Source organism: Triturus cristatus, chromosome 1_1, assembly GCF_964204655.1.
Source record: "Triturus cristatus chromosome 1_1, aTriCri1.1, whole genome shotgun sequence".
Lineage (NCBI taxonomy): Eukaryota > Metazoa > Chordata > Amphibia > Caudata > Salamandridae > Triturus > Triturus cristatus.
The window spans coordinates 892528364-892552818 of record NC_140579.1 but is presented as its reverse complement, the minus strand read 5'-3'; positions in this window follow the sequence as shown (position 1 = coordinate 892552818).

The following is a 24455-nucleotide window of genomic DNA, read 5'->3' as shown; positions in this document are numbered from 1 at the left end:
GGCCCCCTGTCTTATGGTCCACTAAGCTATTCCTCACCCTAAGGACATTAGAGGATCTCCACCATAGGAATTACTACCTGTGGTGTGTTTTGGCAAAGTAGAAGGCTGGTGAGGTGTCTGAGCAGAGAAGTGAGGCCCTAATAAAGTTGGCCCCAGCTTCCTCAGGTCAATTGTCACCATATATGCCTCTCTTTCCATGACTGAGATGAACTTTGCTCTAAAGGTCAACCTTTGGCTGCCTACAGCTGGGGGTTGGGTCCCTTTGGTTGGAATACTGGAGGGGCTGGGCAGGTTTGGAACCTTTGGGTCCCATGTTTGCCCTTGCCCAACAGAGTCCTGCTGGGGGAGGTCCCTACACAATGGTAATGGGGGTGCCTCAGTTTGTTGAGGAATTCTCACCTGGCTAGGGCTACTAGACTGGGTGCCCCTAATCTGCTGATGGGTGGGTTCCTCTGGACAGGGGGCCCTGTGGGGTCCACTGACCTTCCTGACCTCTGCAGCCCTGGGCTGACTGAGGCAGGGTAGAGAGGGGCAAGTTACCTGCTCCAGACTGGATACCACCTTGGAAAGTCCCACTGCCATCAGGGGTGTTTCCAGGCCAGGCCTGACTACCTCTGAGGCAGTCCCTTCACAAGGGGAAGGATCAGTTCCTTGAGGAGGCTGACCCTTACCTACTGTCTGGGGGGAAGAAGACTTATCTCCAACCCTTGTGCTCTCTTGTGGAGGAGAGTGGGCCATTATTTCAGGCTCCATCACTCCAAACATTTTTTGGGTTTGGGTTGTGGCCATCACAGCCCCACTAACTCTTTTAGGGCTGACCAGCATTGTTAGATGAGTTTGGTGTTCAACTTCAGCCCAGGCTAGAAATTTCCAGATCATTGCCCATCAGGCAATCTACAGGCAAGTTTGGGGACACTGCCACTCTTTTTGGGCCTGTGACCCCTCCCCAGCTGAGACTGACTATGGTCATGGGGTGATCTGTTCTGACACCATCTATGTTGGTCACCTGGTATTTAAACTCAGGTAAAAACTGCTGAGGGGGGACTAGTTTCCCTGTCACCATGGTGACACTAGCCCCTGTGTCCCTGAAGGCCACAGCTGTCTGACCATTAATCAGTGGCTCCAATCTGTACCTGCCCAATGCATTGGGACCTATGGTAAAAGTGGCAAATCCCATGCCACCATCAGAGTCAGAGGAGTCAGGTGAGGAGGCCCTTCCTAAATTGGGGCCTACCTCTGTTCCACTTGCAAAATAACCTAACTTTTTGGGTGCAATACTACCCCCTGGGGGATTACTACTAATAGTACCAGGAGGAATGGTAGTATTTGTGGGAGGAATATTTTCTTTGTTGACAATCCTGGGGCAACTGGGATCAGTCTTCCAGTGCCCAGGCTTTTTACAGACATGGCAATATGGTTTCTTTTCAGGAGAGGAAGGAGTTTGGAACCCACCCTCAGCAGAGGACTTTTGGGGCCCTGTAGTGGACTTATCCTTAGACTTATCCCCACCTTTCTCTTGGGGCTTGGTAGAATCTTTCTTCTGGTCACCCCCCTCCCCTGATTCTTAGGCCTTACCCTGGTTCTGACCCATTTGTCTGCCTGCTATCCCCATTCTTGGAGAGAGGCCAGATCAGAGTCCACCAGGTACTGGTGTAAAAGCTGTTTTTGACAATTACTAAGGATCTGCTCCCTCATAATCAAATTGTACAATCCTGAAATGTCATGCACTTTGCTGCCATGTATCCAACCTTCCAGAGCCTTATTAGCAAAGTCTACCCAGTCTTGTTTCTGAGCTTTTTGGGTGTCTCTGAACTTCAACCTATACTGTTCAGTGGTTAGGCCAAACCCATCAATCAGAGCACTCTTCAAGACCTTGTAATCATCAGCATCCTCTTCTCTTACATTGAGGAGCTTGTCTCTACCTTTGTCTGCAAAGGAGAGCCATACGATTGCGGCCCACTGACCTTGAGGGACCTTTTGTACTTTACAGGCCCTCTCCAAGGCATTTATCCATTTGTGGATGTCATCCCCACTCTGGTAGGAAGGGACAATCTTACTTACGTTTCTATGGTCATAGGACCTCTCCCTATCTCTAGGGAAATTGCTGCCACCAAGGGACTCTAGTCTCTCCTTTTTACTAGCGCTGTAGAGCTCCAGGGCTTCCTTATCTAAGGCCATCTGCTGCTTTCTGAGGTTGAACTGGTCTTGCTCATACTTCAGCACTCTCTCTCTCTTCTCCTGGGAGGTTTCCCTCCCTCTGTGAGAAGAAACAGAGGTTCCTATAGAGGAGTTAGACTGGATAGATCCCCTTGACAGAGATCTATCCCTTCTAGCCCTGTTGTCAGGCCTACCAGGAGGAATAACGGAAGTGGCATTATTGTCATCCTCCTCATCCTCATCCTGGTGGTCTGTGTTCACCAGAGTCTGGTCATAGTCGCCAGTCTGGTCAGTATTAGAGTTAGGGTCAGGGGAGTTTCCATCCCTGGACCCACCCTCAGGTGCTGCCACACTGTCTACATCATCAGGCCCACTAGGACCTGTGATATCATCCAGTTTCAGTATTTTTATGAGATGCTGGGTGGATGGACTTTTTCCTGTCTTCAGCTTCCTAATGGCACATAAGGCCCTAAGCTGAGCAAAGGAGAGATCCTCATATTTATAGGGAAGGAGCTCACTGGTTCCTGGTAGGGACCCACGGGTTCCTGGCTGGTTCGACATTACTAATGTGGTGTGGTGTATTGCACTACCTACACTAGTGTGGCCTACTAAACTCTCTTGAGTTGTAGAAAGGGTGTGCTATCCCTTAACACACAACTCTAAGTTCAGTAGAACTTACTGTAGCTAAACTTGATATTATATGTACCTCAGGTACCTTTATGTTATGTTATTTGAATTTATTGAGCGCACAGCTACTCGGAAGTGTCCCGGCGCTAACAACAAAAAGGCGGCCAAACTACAGATATCCATCAAAACAGCAATGTCTTCAGGGATTTTCGAAACAAGAACAGATCACAGATAGCCCTCAGAGACAAGGGAAGAGAGTTCCAAGCAAGGCAGGCTCTGTGGGCAAACGAATTGTCTCCCAATCGAACATGCTTAAATTTGGAGGTCTCCATAAGCAGCAGTGAGGATGACTTCAACTGTCTCCTAGGAATATAAAAGGAGAATCTGTCCTGCAGATACTTGGGGCCCAGACCGTAAAGGGCCTGTTGAACAATGGACAGCATTTTGAATTTAAGGCGAGATTCCACGGGAAGCCAATGAAGTGCCCGAAGTTGAGCCCGAGCGCTTTGCCAGGGGGACAGACCGCCCAGAAGTCTGGCTGCCGAATTTTGGACCACCTGCAGTTTCCTTACAAGGTAGCCCGGGCATCCTACCAGGAGGGCATTAGCGTAATCTAGGCGGGAGAGAAGCAGAGCACGCACCACCGTCTCTCTGTCCCTAACTGGGAGCAAGGGTAAAAACTTCTTGAGACTCCTAAGAAGCCCAAAGCAGGTGCCCGCAAGTTCTTTTATGTGCGAGGCAAAGTTCAGGTTTTCGTCGAACCAAACCCCAAGATTTTTAACGGCTCCATTGATCGCCGGGGGTCAAGGAAAGCCCGAAGGCCAGAGTCTTGTTCTAAACTCAGAGGAAAAAGAGCCGAACAACAGGACTTCCGACTTAGTCTCGTTGCATTTCAGCTGTACATTGGCCAGCCACTGAAAGACAGAGGACAGACACTGATGAGGTCTAACCACCGAGTCGTCCGCCTTATTCCAAGTAAACAGCAGTTGGGTATCATCCGCATAGGCCATCACTTTAGCCCCCAGAGTGGTTTTCAGTTGATCAATTCAATTGAGTTTATCTGGTAAAACAAAAGCAAGCTGGAATCCCACACGCTGCACACCAATGTGAGAAGGTGGCCTGATATATGCAGTCCACTAGTTCTAGTGGGCACCTTGTATCAGTCCAAACAACCCCTTATGGTGAATGGTTAAGGACAACCTTATATGAAAGCTATCCTAGTGGTAGCTATGGAGAGCAGCCTTCAGGCTAAGTCTTGAAGGAATGTAAAGCAGCTTGTTTTACCAGTCTATAATCTCTTGAATGATCAAATGAAAGGACAACCACACCAGGTATATATTTTAAATATATGTATTTAGGTTAATACACACCCCTCTAGTCTTTTTATGAGGCTGGAGTTCGAAGTACTTTAGTTACAAGTGATTTAGCATCAGTAAAAGCACAAATACACGTTTGGGCCCTAGGGGCGTATCAAACCACATACCAAAAAAGTGGTATAAGAACCACGACTGGAATAGGCACTAGGCCTATTGCCTCTAGAATCACTGGAACCCCAAGAACCACCCAAGGTAGTGACACAGGGGACCCACGGGAGTTGTATGCAGTGTGGAAACTCAACCGCGGGTTCCTATTATCTTCTAAGGGCAATGTCGCGGGTGGAAATTTAAAGATTAGGGAGTCTGGACCAAACCCTTTTGGACTTAAGAAGTTCTAGGGCTAGCACCCACGAGAGCACCGGAGTACTCGAGTTACCTCACCCAGGGAAGCCGGGTGCATAGGTGTCTTTTGGTGTCAGGTTGCGTTGTCGATTTCAATGGAAGCCTGCAAAGAACTGCTGCTGCCGTGAAGAGGAGAAGTGTCCGAAGAGATCCAAGCCTGGATCTAGGATGTAAGGAACCTGAAAGCAGAGGGGACAGAGTCTGGGTCACTTGCCAGTGACCTAGGGCAGGATAAACCAATGCCCACAGATGTCGGGTGCTTCAGGTGAGTTGATGGGTGTCTTGACTCTTCAGCCACGAGGTCCAGGAGGCGTCGATGAAGTCCATGAGCCGGATTCGAGCTGTCCCACAAAGTCTGTTGAGTGCTGCGGTGTCGGCGACCAAAAAGGACCTAACAAGCCTTGGCAACGGCAAGTCAATGGAAATCAAAGAAAGGACTGCGGTGAAGACCAGAAAGATCTGAGGGACTCACCCAGTGAGGGAAAGTCAGGGCACATCTGGAGCAACCAAGTAAGCCCAATTAGGAAAGGAGTCGCCTTCATGGGGACCTGCTAGCCAACGGGCTAGTGATCGCGAAGGAGCCTCAAGCGATCGCACTTGAAGCTGGCCCACAGGTCACTCAGGGAGTGGAGGCCAACAATCTTTGGTGCAGGAGGTGCTCAAGGCTAGGGCTGCTGCAAAAGTTCACGGTGTCCAGGGGTCATGGTTCCACATCACCCACGATAGCCACGGGCCTCAGCTTTGCTGTGGACTCAGGGTAGCCTCGGCGAAGTCTGGAAATCCACCTCTGGGGATGCAGAGAGTTCGGCGTCCAGCAGGAGCTTCAGAATTGCAGACCGGTCAGTTGCTTCATTGGTGCCTGCCAAGCAGGGGAGTCACTGCTTGACCCCAAGGGAGATTTCTTCAGTCTTCTAGTCAGGACAGAACGTTGAAGGTCCAGGATGTACGTTGCAGAGTTTCGTCCAGGGTAATCTAAAGTCCTAGGGACTGGATTCCTATACTTATACTAAGTTTAGGGGATGGACTAACTCTAAGGCCCCACCTATGGGTGGGCCAGGAAAGAGCGGTGGTTATACCCATTTCCTTTGTCCAGTTTCGCGCCAGAGCAGGGGCAGGTAGCCCCTGCAACCGGTTTGAACTGGAGTATGCACAGGGACACCAAGTGTGCCCCCAGTGCAGGACTTCAAAGCACCAGAGAGTGCTCCCGCCCAGCCCTAATACACATCAGCCTGTCTGGGGAGGTGGGGACACCTCCCTTCGACAGGAAACCTATTGTCCAGGCCTCCCCTGCCGGAGTTTCGGTCAGTAGCAGGAGGCCAGACCCGTGTGTGTGGCAGATGCATCCATTTTGTGATGCCAGGGCTCAGGAAAGTCCTACCGGGTTTAGCCAGTGTGAACATGTCTCTCCCTCTAGAAGGGTGGAATGCTACCCCCGCCGCCAGAATTGGCGGGGGGGGGTAGTATTCCAAGGCGTTTGACACCAAACACAACATGTTTTGATGCAGCCATCCCAAAGTTAGCATTTACCACAAGGTTATAATGCACTTAAGAGTATATGCGATGGCTGTATCACAGAACAAATATGAAGAGGGGTCAGCGCACACCTATTGTTTAACTTAAATGATCAACATCGTCGACAAATGATTGCGTGCAACCCAGAAAAAAGGTAGCCAGCCTGTGCTAAAATATGAGGGTCTGGTGGACTACCACCAGTATACTGGATGCACAGCACAATACAATCGATTAACGCTTCAACACATTTAATAAAAAGACCTAAAATAATCAAAACCGTTTTGAATTTCAATATTTATAAAACATTAATTATTGCAGCATCAAAAAAAGAAATACTGTTTTTGTCATCAATTAGAATCGAAGTAAACATACATGTGCAATATTAAGTCTATTACATATTGCTGTTTGTTAACATCAGAAACATAAACAGATAATCCAGCTGTCAGCAAATATTCCAAGATTGCATGAATCATGCCCAATGCATTTCTGGATTAGAATAAATCCCTTCTTCAGGGGCCACTGTGAGAATAAAAGTGAAAAAACTTGTGTGAAGGTTTCCACATATTGAATTTAAATATAGTTCATAATATTAATGATAATGATGCATCGTCTTACATTTCCAGAAGTGCAGAATTAAATCCTGTACGCATTCTGCCCAAAGCAATTACCGAAGCAGAGTGAAAAAATATGAAAAGTGAATTTAAGCAGCGTTCAAAAGTGTGTGTTTCAAAGAAACATAGTGAACATGCTCAGTAGATCAAATAACGTGAATGCGTGATTAGTGAACCAATCCTATATATAGACCCCCGTGTGCTACGTTGTAGTGAATGAGCCACTTTTGTGGTCTGACACCCTATGATGACCCTCAACCACCACCATTTTGTACTGACTTAAGTGTGTTATGTTACCCTAGCCTTAATGTAGGATGGGTTTGCATATGCCTGCTTCTCTTCTGTCCTGTAATCTTGCTGTCTTTTGTTAGAATAGTCTTGCCAAGAATAGGAGGTATGGGATGTCGAGGTGCAGTGTTGTGGGTGATGGTGCACACATGTGCTCAATGTTGGATACTGAGGGATTAAGTGTATAATGTTATTTGGGTTAGGTGAATTATGACTTTGACCTATTGGCTTTGACGTGGTCTAATGTCATTCTGCGTTCTGACTTTACCTTGCATCAAATTTTTCTGTGTGCACAGTGGTGCTTGTAAGTTGTGTGGATGAGAATTATAGGTGCTGACTATTGCCTTTGACATGGTTTCATGTCATCCTTGCTTTTCTGATTTTATCTTGCTTTGGGCCTTTGTGTGCATGGCTTAACTAACTCCATTTTCATGACTGAAGCCATTTTCTGTGCCTGCACGAAGCTGCAAAGTGGGGAGGGCATGTTCTGGTCTTCCTCCTGTTTTTCACACTTTACTGACTAGAGAGAACTGGTTCTTATCAGAGGAATGTACATGGTCTGTCTCGGAGCCATAGCAAAGACCTGATCAACCGATGCGGTGGCCTTGGAGCAGGCTGGTACGGGCTCTCATGAGAACGAGGGGGCGAGGCTTGCTAGAAGCTTCGCTGTGTTTGAATTTGTATTAAAAAGGGGAGCCTACACTGGCCTGGTGGAAGTTCACGCCGTGGAGCAGACGTGCTGTCACAGAAGAGTGGAGGCTGGTGTCACCTTTGAGCTTTCGCCCGGTTCAAGCAATGGACTCCCCTTGAGCGAAGTGGGGTGAACTGATGGAGCAGTAGGTGAGGTGTCTCTGCTACTAACTGTCTCTTGATTCTTTACTGATTCTCTCCTTTCCTTCTTATTTTCTGATTCTTATATCCATACATATATATTTCTACATATATATATTTGCTTTGATTGTGTATTTCAATCGGTTATTTGATATGTGAGAGTCTGCCATGATCAATATATATTCTGCCTGCCTGTGATTGAAGTATTGTGTTAATAAATTTATATAATCCATATGTTTGAATTCGTCTTTTCCTTGAAGCAGGAGATGTGGACTCTTCTTGGCCAAGTATTCTGTTGTAGAAGGATGGGTGAATTCCCTTCTAGCAGGTAATTATGCTATAGGAAGTTGTTCTACTCCTGGCAAGTGATGTGTAAAATATATCTAGCTCGCGTTGTGTGTGTTACCTTGGTCTAGAGGAGACTCATATGTTATATTGTTTTCTTGCCTTGCCTTTGGGGGGGTGTTGAAAGTTTGCCCACCTTAGGAAGTGCTGTGTATATGTTATATTCCATACGTTTGGAACTGATGTTCTCTCCCTGGGAAAGTGACAGTACATTCCTTGGTCCAGGGGAGATCTAAGTTTGGCATTACATACGTATAAAATGCTTACTTGAGGAAAGAAGCCTAAAACTGCAGCTGACAATTAACACGTACTACTGAAGATGGACGAATAAACTGACGGAAGCCCTAGAAATAGAGAAAGCGTGTTTACTAAATAAATGTGCTACTAGAGAAAAAACCTAAAAAAAGGTGAAAAAGAAGAGCCTGAGCAAGGTTAACTTACGGCTGTGTAGCAGCCGCAGTGGTAAACTCATGGAACGCTTAGCCTAACAGCCACTTAAAGACTAGTATTTGAGAAAAATATAGGTATCAGTGATGTTTAAATGTAATGAAATGCACCGATAAATATGCCTAATATCACTGTCAAATACCTGAAACTGGTTGAAAGCCACGTCAACGCCCGTTGTCAAAGCCAATAAGAGGCACTGTTGGCAAGAAAAGCTGCGAACACAGAACACAACTAAGACGGCAACGCTTTGACTGATACTCCAAGATCCTGTTAAAGGAAAGGCAATGACAAATTGTTATTAAAAACCATTCGCGTACTACCTTGTACGCAAAAAGCAACTACAAAAACTTATCAAGCCTACCAAACTAGAGCAAAAACATTAAGGACATGTTGACACAAACAAAGGCAGTAGAGCATGAACAATTCATTGGGATGCGAAAATGCTTCAATTGTGTGAATTGCAACAATGTTATTACAGGTAACATCATTAATCATCCCCACTCAGGGAAACCCATTTCACTGAGATACAATGGCGATTGCAATAGTAGCAACGTTATTTACACCATCAAATGTCCATGTGGTCTTCTTTATGTTGGGAAAACGTCTCACAAAATTAAAGTCAGAATCTCTGAACATAAAAGCTCTATACGTACTAAAAGATTGAAATCACACCTTGTGGCACACTGGGTTAGAACACCAATACACTAACGCCCAATTGAGATTTATCATCCTTGAAAAAATCGCATTCAAACCTGACATGGAGATCGTCAGGTTATTAGCACAAAGAGAAGTGTGGTGGACTAAGTACTTACAAACTTTATTGCCAGGTGGGCTTAATGACAAATTATAAATGCAATGTTTTCTTGAATTACACTGGTAGATTGTGAGTAGGCATCTCCCTTGGCAATTATTAATATTGCTTTCATCATATTCATTTTTTCATTTCATTTTCAATTTGGCTTTGTTGGTGGTCTTTTTTATGTTTATTTACATTTCCTTTGCTCATGTTTTATTTTTCTCACATTCAGCTTTTATTATTATTTTTAACACATCTATTTTTGGCAAAGTTAATTTCACTCGGCACATTTCTTTGGGCTTCACTAGTTGTGTCGTTTTCTATACAATTCGTGGCACACCAGCAGTTATCAGCACTTTGACATCCCTAGTTGGCGCCTACATTAGCCGATTAGTAGTCCTTCACTTATGTCAGTGAGAAGTGATTCCGGCACCATTTATCGGTGACCGCTTCTCACGTCATTTCTTCTGTTCCGAATTCAGTTGAACAGTGGAATAGTCCATGCAAGAACTGACAACGCTCTAGTTTGGTAAGCTTGATAAGTTTTTGTAGTTGCTTTTTGTGTACAAGGCAGTGCGCAAATGTTTTTTAATAACCATTTGTCATTGCCTTTCTTGGAGTATCAGTCAAAGCGTTGCCGTCTTAGTTGTGTTCTGTGTTCGCAGCTTTTCTTTTCAACAGTGCCTCTTATTGGCTTTGACAACGGGCGTTGACGTGGCTTTCAACCAGTTTCAGGTATTTGACAGTGATATTAGGCATATTTATCGGTGCATTTCATTACATTTAAACATCACTGATACCTATATTTTTCTCAAATACTAGTCTTTAAGTGGCTGTTAGGCTAAGCGTTCCATGAGTTTACCACTGCGGCTGCTACACAGCCGTAAGTTAACCTTGCTCAGGCTCTTCTTTTTCACCTTTTTTTAGGTTTTTTCTCTAGTAGCACATTTATTTAGTAAACACGCTTTCTCTATTTCTAGGGCTTCCGTCAGTTTATTCGTCCATCTTCAGTAGTACGTGTTAATTGTCAGCTGCAGTTTTAGGCTTCTTTCCTCAAGTAAGCATTTTATACGTAGCACACGCAGGTCTTTACATAGAGGTGTACCACATTTGGATTGGTTCACTGACCACGCATTCACGTTATTAGATCTACTGAGCATGTTCACTATGTTTCTTTGAAACACACACTTTTGAACGCTGCTTAAATTCACTTTTCATATTTTTTCACTCTGCTTCGGTAATTGCTTTGGGCAGAATGCGTACAGGATTAACTTCTGCACTTCTGGAAATGTAAGACGATGCATCATTATCATTAATAGTATGAACCATATTTAAATTCAATATGTGGAAACCTTCACAAATGTTTTTTCATTTTCATTCTCACAGTGGCCCCTGAAGAAGGGATTTATTCTAAGCCAGAAATGCATTGGGCATGATTCATGCAATCTTGGAATATTTGCTGACAGCTGTATTATCTCTTTATGTTTCTGATGTTAACAAACAGCAATATGTAATAGACTTAATATTGCACATGTATGTTTCCTTTGATTCTAATTGATGACAAAAACAGTATTTCATATTTTGATGCTGCAATAATGATTTTTTGATAAATATTGAAATTCAAAACTGTTCTGATTATTTTAGGTCTTTCTGTTAAATGTGTTGAAGCGTTAATAGATTGTATAGTGCTGTGCATCCAGTATACTGGTGGTAGTCCACCAGACCCTCATGTTGTATCACAGAACAGCCATAAGGAAGTATTTTAGAAAGCTGCAGAGGGACTCAGCTCATGCTTGGGCACCCTCTCACATAAAACCAAGCACTCTGCCTTCAGGATTGTCAAGGCCTGCCATAGGAGTGGCTTATAGGTTTATATGTGTCTGTATATGGTAGTGATATAGGTAGCCTATACCACTTTAAGGTGTGCAAGTACACCCTTACCCAGACTGCAGTGGCAGACCTGTGGTGCCATTTTGGAGTGCTTCCTTGGGTGGCATAATACATGCTTCAGCCCCTGTTAGGCCTCTGAGGTACCTATGCCCTAGGTACATAGTATACCATATACTAGGGGCTTAAAAGGCACTCCGGAATTCAATTAGACATGTACCTAAGGTACATAGAAACCATTTTAGAGAGGAAGCAGCTAGGCTGTGGTCCTGATTAGCAGGGCCACAGCCAGACTAAGGTAAAAAAACAGTGAAACACCAGCAACAAGTGGGGGTACCCATGTGAAGCCATGAGGCTGACGGCATGATCGGAGTCACCAGCAATCCAGTGCACCTGCTGCATCCCGGGACACTGGTCCCCGAACCAGTCCTGACCGCCCCTGCAAACCCAGGGCTCAATGCCCACCTGCCGACCCCGGAGTGTGTCGAAGAGGGCCCACCACATGCCGGTGCAATCTCCAAGCCTGAGGCCTGCGACTGTGGCAGCTACCTCGGACCATCATGGCCTCCGCAACACAGGCCCACAGCACTCCTTACTCATTGACGTACTTCACCGGCATGCACAGCGGACAAGTAGGTCACACATTTGTAACTGAGTCTTGATTACACCATGGCAGTGAACATTATTTAAGGCAGAGTGTATGTCACTATACTCCCTTCGATGTGGTGCCACCAAGTCTGTGCATAGCATTACAACCACACGTGGCTGTGGGCCCACGCAGACTACTGCCCTCGGCCTACGCTGCGCATGAGTCGGTCACAGATTTGGAACTGAACAAATGCAGAATACATATCATTGCATGCAAGGAGAGGCATAAGAGGATGACGCGTTGCAGTCCGGAGGGAATAGGATCATCGTTACGGAGGTGATCGAACACGATCAACAACTGCCCTGGTGTCACTAACTCTGTGCATCGCAAGCCAACAACATGTGGCTGTGGGCCACTGCTGACCGCTGCCTCTGACCTACACTGCGGTCCAGTAGTTCACAGAGTCTTGATTTAGCGATGGCGGAGTTCATATCAGTGTACCGGCATCATCACTAAGTCTGTTCCCCGACATTCATGGACAGTCTCTGGTTTTACATTGGTGCAGTTTGAGTCTATGGACTAGGGGGTAGTTTTCATCCTCATGTGGCTGTCACTGAATTGGTGGTGGCAACGAGGCTGTCACTTTCCACTCCTCCATTTGCTGCTTCCGGACAACATCAGACCTCTGCATCATGCCCTGGAGGACACCTTCCACTGTCCCCCGCAACCTTCTGCCACATTCACATCGGACATCGATGAGGACCCGCACAGTCCGCGTGGCCCTACCTCAGTGCACCGCAAGTCACTGTCCCGTGGCGGTGTGCCTGTGCCGACCGCTGTGCATCCAGGGCCACTAACTCTGTGCAGCTTACGTCAGGGACCCTGTCTGAATGAATACTGGATGACCTCTGTGACGGTGGTCTTGGGTTCATCGACGCCATGTGCATGTGGCCCTGTGCTGTCCGCTGCCTCGGGCCTCAACTGCGGACCACCAGGGCTCACACATCAAATCGAGCCCTGACCGGCCCGGACCTCACAACACCGCTGGAGGCACACGCCACCATTGCAAGGGCGAACTCCATCCACCATCCGCCAGAGTCGAAACAGTGGTACTGGCAGTCTGATGGAGTTGCTCAGGCCTGTCGTGGATGCCATCATCTGCCTGATCACCTGCTCAGCACTCCAGGTGCCACTGACTCAGTGCACCACATCCCATGTACCGTTACTAATTGAGTTTTGTGCTGTGGAGAGGTTGCGAGTGGGAGACCTGTAGCGTTGATGAGGAAATTGATGCAGGTGTAACACACCCCACTGCACCTGCATCAGGAATAACCCGAAGGGACACAATCCTAGCAATTTCTTCACATGAGTGCGCTCATCTCTAGTGCCCCAACCTCAGTGCACTGCAACTCACGGACACTTCTGTTTGAATGTTGGGTGACCGCTGTCCTTGCTCCGGCTCCCTCCATGTTGCTCAGCAGTTTACTCTGTCATGCAGGTGTTTTCTGTTTCCATTGCACTGGTGTCCACTGTTCAAGTTGTTGCCAGCACAAAGCACTCCGTGCGGGCTGGCTTATACTCACCCCACATACATCCAGCACAGGCGTCACTGTACATGTGGCCCTGCCAATAAAGGGGCGGGGCGGGGCGCACGTGCCTGTAGCCAGTTCAACATGATATATGCGTGTGCCCCTCTGATTTTGTTGTATGCATGAGGGCCCTGGGCCCTACGTCATTAGATTGTGCTGTGTACAGCGGACGCGAACATGTCACCGCAGGCAGCGGCTAAGACCTTGGACATGTAGCTTTATCGTCAGCCACTCAATACGTATGAGGAGTGGACTGGGCCGTCGTACGGAGGTCCAGCGTCGGGGTGTGAATGATGATTCTGTGGTTCTGGGCGTGGTTCATTGGAGGACATGTGCACATGCATGTGTATCTGTCGCGGTGTGGGTCTCCTTTGTGGGGTGTAGGTGGTCCCTGTTGGGACTTGAACACCCACGTATTGGATCTACTTTGGCTTCCGTGAGTTCTGAGCCCACCCACACCTGTTCGGCCACCTCCTTTTGGCATACTGACACCTGGCATTGGAATGCGATGTGTGCCTCGGTGAAGTGTTGGGATCCAGCCGTGGCTGCGGGTGCTTCCTGCTGTGTGGTCTGTGCAGGGGCTGGGGTCTTCTCTATGTAGCTTGGCTGCCCTGCTCCTGGGGGTGGGTTGCCTGAGAAGTCTATGAGCTGTTGTAGGGTGTCGGTGTCGAAAGTGTGGAGGTCCTCTTCAGCATCACTGATGAGTTGTCTGGTCTGCTCTGCTGGAGGTGTTGTTTGTCCCTCTGCAATGTGAAGGGGAGATGCTTGTTGACATTGTGTCGGCATGAATGTTGATGCATTGTTCAAGTTTACATACAGACTGCATGAGAATGTACATTGTGACTGTTTGGGTGGAGGGTACTATTTGATGCGGGACAGTGAACATTTGGACTACATGATGTAGGTGAGGTTGTACACATATATTTTCATCTCAGTTTCCTGCTATGTCAGATGAGATTGGCCATTTTCTATGCACAGGCGGACCCAGTTGTGTCCTCTGTTCTGCAGTGTAAGTGTTGCACTGTGTACCACATTGTCGTCCATGTAGATCTGCTGTCATTGCTATGTGTGTGTGCTACATTGTGGGAGATTCGCCCCTGCAGTTGTGATTTTGCTGCCCCTTATTCCTTGGAGGCGGTGTGCCTTTGACTTTTGTGCTTTTAACGTGCAGTGATGTTGGTGACTTGGGTCATTTGTGCTCTTGGACGTTTTTTGTATTCTTGTGCATTGTTTGTCTGCAGATGTATTGTTGACGTCAGTGGTTGTTTGTGCACGTGGATGTGTCAGAGTGTGACCTGCTCCTTTACGGATGTGGTCCACACTCAGCCACCTCAGTCTTGTGGCGTGCACAATGTCATGGTAATTGTACTCCAGTCTTGCTGCTCGTCATGTAGTGTCACTTGCATTGTTCAGTGTGGCTCACAAATACGCATCTTTGCTGTGTTTCGCACGGGTGCATGTGTGTGTTATGGAATTGGTGATGTGTGGGGGGACCCCTTTGGGCACATGGTGGACGGGGGCCTACTTGATGTTTGTATGTGTGCTGCAGTGTGCCACAGGGATCAGGGACATGACCCAGTGTCTTGGGTCTGCAGTGTGCTACACGTCGTCGTGCATGTGTGCCATTGTGCCCGTCACCCCAATACACCCAGTCCCTGTTTGTTTCTTACCCTGTTGATGTTGTGTCAGGTCATGTCGAGCAGTGGCCGGATTCCCGACTCCTTGCACCGTCTCCACACTGATGACAGTGGCCACCATTTGCTCCAGCTCCTCCTGTGGCGCAGGACTCCCACCTCCATTCGCCGTTGCTGCCTTCCTGTTGGCAGCAGGTTTCTGCTAGGTTTGGCTTTTCACATCATGCCAGCGCATCTTGGCCTCCTCAACACTATGACTGCATTCACGATGGAATTACATTTTTCCGTCTGTGTTGCCAATGACACGGTGGAGGTGACGGACAGATGTTGTTAGTGTTCTGTCACCTCCGTGACGACGATCCGGTTGTCATGCGGACTGAACAGCGTCTTCCTCTTCTCCTTGGCCTTCCCCAACCCCGAGGTTCCTTACTGGTGGTCTGTGGGGCTTGTGGGATTCGCGTTGACCTGGGTACACGGTCCGGGTGCATCCATGTTGCTACGCATTATTTTGTTATTGGTGTGTTTTTCTTGTTCTGCTTTTATAGTGCATTTTCCCGCATGACGCATGGGAATTGCAGGCCTGTCACTGGTTATCGCTGATTTTTGTATCGCGATTGGCCTCATCGCAACTTTTTTCTTGTTGGTGTTTTGCATTTTTGCGGCGTTGCGTTGATTTTAGCGCGGTCATTTGACGCGTTATCATGGGACTATCGCATGGTGCCGCCGGGTTGAGAGTACAACGTTAACACTGTGTTATTTTCCTGTGAGCCCTCTATGGCCACTGGGTCGTGTCCACTCTGGTTAGAGGAAGTAGAACGTCCACAAAGGAGCACAGGACGGCTGTATTGTTTCCCTTCCAAATGCCCACTCACCCACGGGGTGCCTTGTGGGGCAGGGCAAAGGGGTTCCGGATCCAGGAGGGAGGTACCCTCTCACAGGGCCACAAAGGAGAATGCTTGCAGGCAGGCCTTGGAAACGGGGCCCATGTGGCAGCCTTCCCTTGGCTCTTCACGCACCACGCTGCTCCAGGGGCAGGGACTTTGTGCCCGTACTCTTGCCTGGCCCAGTCCTGGTTGCCGAGCAACACATTGAGGGGTAAGGGCCGCCTGTGCTGAGTTCCACTCTGGCCAGCGGCGTTCAGAACAGCAACCTTGGGCTTCTCACTAGTGAGGGATTTCCCTTGGGCCTACCGCAGTGCAGTGCACAGGGAGCAAGTGTCTAGACATGGCACTCCCGCTCCAAAGGCCGCGCTGCAGCAATGAGGAGCGCTCAGCATGTGCTTGGCAACCAGCAATCAGCATGCCCTGGTGGAAAATGATGTAGATAGCTGGACTCAAGAGTCCCACGGCCATTTGGGGATGGAATGAAGGAATCCTACTGAATCCTACTGATGCATGCCATCAGTCCCTGGAGAGCACTGGGGCACACACAGAGCATGGAGACAGGCAGCAGGTTACCACATAAGGCAGTTCTAAAGTGGCATTCCCTCCTGCAGCCCAGCAGGCAGAAGGCCGACACAACAAAGCAGGCAGTCCAAATGGTGGTTCCTCCTGGCAGCAAAACAGTCCTCTAGCAATGTGCAGCCTGTAGAGCCAGCAGCAGTTGGATACAAGTCCATGCAGTGTTAAAAAACATGGGACCAGAGCTCCTGCACTCATACAAAAAATATTATTTGTTTAAGGGATGACTTCTAAGGAGCCCTTTTCAATGCACAATACCCTTTCAATGCAGCCCTGGCTCCAGACATCAGTAGGGGGTAAATCAGTCCTTTGTGTGATGGCAGGACACAACCTATACAAATGTAAAGTGTGAGCGCCCTCTCCTAACCCAGGAAGACCATCAGTATGCAGATGAATGCAGATGTCACCCATGTCACACCCAGTGACAGGGGTGTTGTGGCAGTCTGGAAAGTATGCATAAAGTGCAGCTGTTACCCATGCCTAAACGTGTATTGGAGGCAGGTTGCAAAGAGTCATAGACCTCTGCAGCATGAAAATTAAAGACTTGCTAGGCCATGCTGTGGTGTGTTTTCCATATGGGTGTTTTATAAATATGTACACCTATATGGAATGTGTGTATGTATACCAAAAAGGCAACTCATCAGTTTGAGAAGGAAAAACAAGGAGCACCAAGACTGATTATAACATTCAGCAAAGAGAGCTAGATAATTTTGAATGCGGTACAAAAACATTGGCATCCGATCAATAGAGATCCAGACATAGGACATCTTCTGGGTACTCGACTATTGGTGACTTATAGAAAAGCACAATCCCTGAAAGACAAGTTGGTTCGAAGTCACTTACAAACAACAACAACGAAAAATTGGTTGGTGAAAGCTAGAAAAGGCTTCACAAGATGCAATACCTGCAAGGCATGCAAGATTGGAGTAAACACAAAATATGTAATCGAAAAAGAGGGGAAAAGATTTGACATCAAGCATAATATCACTTGCAAAACAACATATGTGGTATATGTGATCCAATGTAGCTCTGGTCAACATTATATTGGAAGCACGACGTGTATGCTAAAGAAGAGGATACTAAAGCATATACGAGCAGTTAAGAACAAAGATGCAAATTATGCTACCGCAAGACATCTGATTGAATGCCAAAATGCGGATTGGAGAACAATGAGCTTTTTTGGGTTGTATACAATTCCACAGGCCGAACGTGGGGGAGACAGAACAAGAAAATTGAGACAATTGGAATCTCGATATATAATAAGATTGAGAATGAAGATACCGACTGGCCTTAACTTCGACGAAGAACTTTTTGTACACTTATAAATCAGAGGAACAACCATCCAGATTACAGTCTGCCGAATCAGCATCATATAAGGGTATTTTGGAACCTCGGGTGCTATACCGACAAGTCACATTAAGCTAACTTTACCTTATAATTGGTACAATACATGCAGGGATATTGCAACAAGTCATTGAATAAGAGTACGTAATGTTGAATATGGTACTATACCGATAAATGTACAAAATTCAAATACCTATAGTACTCACTATTAATTCAATAAGCACAGCCTGTAACGTTTTGCCTCTGCCCTCACTATAAGAGACTAAAAGATACATTGGACTGATATCTCCAAACTGTGTAAAATGCAATGTTTGATTGAAAACTACAACTCGCATCATGCATCATGATGGGCAGACGATGGTGAGAGTATAAATAGCAAATGAAATAACCTACAGTGAAAAAGACCCTGTGAGATCTAAACACATTGGTGGAATAGTGCTGGTTCATAATTAAAAGAAAGAACGAACGAATCACTGATTGTGGAGTAATTGTTTAATCGAATTGTCTCAGGGCTCTAGGGTTCAGCCCTTCTCCGGCACCCACAGTGAGCGCGCCGGGATTGAACCAAATTGTGGAAAATATATATAAATATTTAAATATATATATATATGTATGTATATATATATATATATATATATATATATATATATATATATATATATATATTCACTGAAAAAACCATAGGTTTCAGGCACGTTACAGTTAGAAATTAGCATTAAAAAAACCTTTGAAATTCACTGAAAAAACCATAGGTTTCAGGCACGTTATAGTTAGAAATGAGCATTTAAAAAACCTTTGACATTCACTGAAAAAAACCATAGGTTTCAGGGACGTTATAGTTAGGAATTAGCATTTAAAAAACCTTAGAAATTCACTGAAAAAACCATAGGTTTCAGGGACGTTATAGTTACTTGGATATTTGACTCATATAAAACCAGAGAAATTCACCTGTTATAGTTAGTTGAGCTAACTATAACTCGCGCCCCTGCAATGCACTGCTGATGATGTCACATATTACATCACTCATGACATGGTCAGCGACATCACTGATGACATCACTCATGACTTCACAGATGACATCACTGGTGACATCATCCACGTGAAAATCAGATGCACCTTATCAGACCCTAATATAACATTTGATACACCCAGTCTAAAATACAGACTATAATTTTCGAAACTGTGAACACACCAATACAAGTTAGTGCATATCCACTCTCTCATTTGTAGGTCTATACACAACCATTCATTCACCTATACACTCACTCATACATACAGTCAGCCATCAGTACAGCATTATCGCATCCAGTCAGATATCTACACAGACACTCACACACTGCCTCTCATTCTTAGAGTTATTCACACACCTAGTCAGTAATGGAAATAATCAATAACACTTTCATTTACTCACCTGTACAGTTATACACATACCACGTCACTTATTTAAACATATACTAACACATACTTATACTCTAATACAACGGATAATACAAGGACACACTGATCCACACAGACACTCTCACAATCACTCACTCTCACATATAGTCATTTATACAGTCCAACACTCATATATACTGCCTTTCACATATGGAGTTCCTCACATGTATCACTGAGGCATCCCTTCACTCACCGAGACACTCATACACACACCCACTCAGCCATACAGACCTTCACAGATACAGACTTGAACACATATACCTAGTGAATTAGCCACTCACACACCTATGCAGAGTCACACCCCCCCCACCCACCCACGCAGACACTTAGGTACTCATACAGGTACTCAGACAAGCAATGAATAGCTCATATAGATCCTCATTTAGTTGCTAACCAAACCATGGAACTGCTTACACACCAACTAACAACCTAAACTGAGCGAATGTCTATATCAGTCGCTAACACATGCATTAAGCAAGACACAATTAATTAGTCACTTATACAGTTAGTCACACACCTACTCAATCATCCATCCTGAGTCTTATACACTCATTCATTCTTCAATACACCTTGGCATATATATATTTATAAAACATATTTCAACTTTATGGGAAACACACATTCACTGGATGATGTCATCAGTGATGTCATTTGAGATGTCATCAGTGATGTCACTGACCATGTCATGAATGATGTAATATGTGATGTCATCAGCAGTGCATTGCGGGGACGCGAGTTATAATTAGCTCAACTAACTATAACAGGCAAATTTCTCTGGTTTTATATGTCAAATGTCCAACTAACTATAACGTCCCTGAAACCTATGGTTTTTTCAGTGAATTTCTAAGGTTTTTTAAATGCTAATTTCTAACTATAAAGTCCCTGAAACCTATGGTTTTTTTCAGTGAATATATATATATATATATATATATATTTTTAAAAAAAAATATAAATATATGTATATATATATATTTTTTTATATATATATATATATATATATACCACCAAATGCTCCTTAAACAAAGAGACACACCGACTCTGGCTGAAAGCTGCATTTCGTTTATTCATGGAACAGCACGAAGGCAATAGGCATCCTTTTCCCAACGTTTCTGCTTCTGCAAGCCTTGATCACGGGAGGAGTCTCTGACTTTTGAATGACCCACGTGGTTTCTTAAATCACTGCAGGCCGTATTCTTTTGCAGAGCACGCAGGGGGAAATTATTTTCAATTTTAAACGAAGCGCTTTGTTAAGCATGTTCTTCTTTACTTGTCAATCCCCCAGCGCTAAATACAGTCAGCCAAAATGCACAGTTCGTTTTTCAGTTTCCATTGACTAGAAACACAGAATCAGCTCGCAGCCTCAGGCAATTATTCCTTAAGCTCCCAACTCACCACAAGCTGAAAAACATTTCCACGCAGGGCAAGCAGGTCCGGTTCTAACAATAAATGTCCCACAATAGCTTGCCTCGCAAATTGAACTCAGACCTTGAAGGGCGGCCAGTGTAGCTGCTACGAGGCTTCCAGTCATCTATATATATATATTTATATATATATTACCTACTGGTGGTCGCCTGTAGGTAGTTATAGTTAGGACCTCGTATGTTTTCAAAATGCATTTTTTCTTTTGTCATTATCTTTGGCGCCGGTTGACAAATCTTCGCAACATTTTCAAAACTAATGGGGCGCTCCAGTCAGCACCTGTCTTGAAAGTTTCAGGGTGATTCGTCAAGCGGGAGCCAAGAAACAAGAGGGGTCCCAAAACGCGTTTTCCCCATGTTAATTTCCATAGGAAATTTTAGACACCGCTACAGCCCAAACTGCTAAACGGAATTACAGCAAATTTGGCAAAAAGGTAGCCCTTGGTTCAGAAAGAGACCTTTTTTATTAAATGGTGTAAATCCATTCAGTAGTTCCTGAGAAATTTAAAAAAGAAAAATATCGATATCTGAGCACCGAGGAGGGTTTGCTCAACCTCTGGGCATGAGCTTCTCTCTGATTGCCTGCCAACACTCCAAACCAGGAAGTGTTGGCAGCCATCTTGTGACTCGGTAAGCGAGTCACAAGAAAAGAGTAAATTAAACGGTGAAAAACAAGAAAAGGGGGCAGGGTATAAACCCCCTGACCCCCTAGGCCTGCTCAGGGGATCCCACAAGGACCCCCAGGGCCAATAAAAGCATTTTTTTTTAAAATCTAAATCGGGCGAATTCGCGCTGGGATCGCGAATCCGTACGAGAATGTATTTTTAAAATCAAAACGCGGGCTCCCACGCTTTGTTTTAGAAAGCCCCCGAGTGGGCCAGGTCCCAGGGGCACTCACCAATTGATTTGCAGATCCCCACAGCCCTGGGGACTGCCCCCTCCTCTGGGCTCTGTTTTGCAATTAAGAAGATGTGTGGGGGGAAGAGCCCCCCCACATGCCCTGGGGACCACCACGGGGCAAATTCTGATTAAAATTAGGGGGTCATGAGTGATGTCACTGACCATGTCATGAATTATGTAATGTGTGACATCATCAGCAGTGCATTGCGGGGCACGAGTTATAGTTAGCTGAACTAACTATAACAGCGGAATTTCTCTAGTTTTGTACGAGTGAAATGTCCAACTAACTATAACATCCCTGAAACCTGTGGTTTTTTTCAGTGAATATATATATATTTATATATATATATATATATATTCACCGAAAAAACCATAGGTTTCAAAGACGTTATAGTTAGAAATTAGCATTTAAAAAACCTTAGAAATTCACAGATAAAAACATAGGTTTCAGGGGTGTTATAGTTAGCTGGCCATTTCACTCGTACAAAACCATAGAAATTCCTCTGTTATAGTTAGTTCTGCTAACTATAACTCGCGCGCCCACAATGCACTGCTGATGATGTCACATATTGCATCATTCATGACATGGTCAGTGACATCACTGATGACATCACTGATGACATCTCAAATGACATCATTGATGACATCACTGATGGCATCATCCAGTGAATGTAGTTTAGTTTGAAATTTAAATATGTATTACATATCTACCAATCTGTATTGAAGATTGAGTGGATATATAACTGTCTGGATGGAGGATTTAGTAGCTGTCTGACTGTCTGTTTAAGTGAGTAATTAAAAGTGTCTCATATAATACATGAATTAGTAACTAAACTATGTGAATGTGTGCATCACTGTCTCTGTTGTCGTATAACATGCTGCATCAGTTGGTCACTAACTACATGAGTGTGTATATTAGTTATTGATTAGTTGGGTGAGTATTTGTATGGGACACTGAGTTTGTGTGTGGTTGGATGGGGTGTGTGTAGCTCTATGCATAGATGTGTGATTGGTTGATTGACTAGGTTTAAAGGTTTAAAAGTGCATGTGGAAACAGTTGTTTGGGTGGCTGAGTGTATTTATTTGTGTGTTGGTGTGCGAATATATGTTTTAGTTGTACATCTTCATCAAAGTAAAAAAATAAAAGGCATTGTATGTGAGAGTTGGTGTATATAAATAAGTATGTGTAAGAGTCAGTGATTGTGAGAGTAACTATATGAATGAGTATATAATTGTAATGATGATTTTTTAACATATTAACTATGAGTTACTATGTGTTTGAATAAATGAGGTGTTGTTGGATAATTGCGTAAGTGGGTAAATGTAAGTGTGATTAATTTTTTTCATGAGTGAGTAGGATGACTGCATAACCGACTAAGATGACTGCTGATGTGTCAATGTCTATATATGTGCATTTGATAGTGTGGGTAGACTTAGGAATCAGTGAGTGGGTATGTAGTAACTGGCATTGGTGTGTCAATGGTTTCAAATATGGTACTCTGTATTTTACAGTGAGTGATGAAAGGTTATACTAGTGTATGATGAGGTGTATCAGATTGTCACATGGATGATGTAATCAGTGATGTCACACCCCCCCACCCACCCACGCAGACACTTAGATACTCATACAGGTACTCAGACAAGCAATGAATAGCTTATATAGATCCTCATTTAGTTGCTAACCAAACCATGGAACTGCTTACACACCAACTAACAACCTAAACTGAGCGAATGTCTATATCAGTCGCTAACACATGCATTAAGCAAGACACAATTAATTAGTCACTTATCCAGTTAGTCACACACCTACTTAATCATCCATCCTGAGTCTTATACACTCATTCATTCTTCAATACACCTTGGCATATATATATTTATAAAACATATTTCAACTTTACAGAAACACACATTCACTGGATGATGTCATCAGTGATGTCAATTGAGATGTCATCAGTGATGTCATCAGTGATGTCACTGACCATGTCATGAATGATGCAATATGTGACATCATCAGCAGTGCATTGCAGGCGCGCGAGTTATAGTTAGCAGAACTAACTATAACGGAGGAATTTCTATGGTTTTGTACGAGTGAAATGGCCAGCTAACTATAACACCCCTGTTTATTTATAAATATTTTATTCATTAAATAACATATATTTTTCTGAAAATTAAAAAAAAAAAAATTTTTTAAATTCAAACCGAAATATTGATTATTTTTTTTGTTTTCATTTTTTATTTTAATATATTTATATCATTTTCTTTTTTTTAAAAAAGTTCCACATTTTTTTCGGAGTCGCGCACTCAAAGCGTACACATCACGGTGGGTGCATGGATTCTAGCCGCTATTTTAGAAAAGTCGTGAAGGATCCGCGTACGGTGTGCGACGGCTGCGTGTTTTTCAGTTACATCATATACATTTAATATTACGTGATGTGCGCGATTGGTATATGACCAATCCGCGACTCCTGCTCCTGCGCATTCGCGACACATGCACATTACGGTACGAGATGCTTGCGAGGTGGCAGGTCCCTCGTGACAGCATATATGTGCTGAGGCGCGCTGGGTGCGCGACTCCCACAAAAAAACTTTAGGTTCCAAAATGATATGTATGTGTCTGTAATATACATATTAGGGCAAGATATTATCTAAGATAGTCATAAAAATAACATATTTGTACTTATAATAAACGTATATTATTTTTAAATATATTTTCGCGAAGTCGGTGCGTGCATCGTGAGTGCAGAGAACCAGGTAAGCAGAGGTGCTGTAGAGCCAGAGAAACCAGGTCAGCAGAGCCGTTGTAGAGCCAGAGAACCAGGTCAGCAGAGCTGCTCTAGAACCAGAGACCCAGGTCAGCAGAACTGC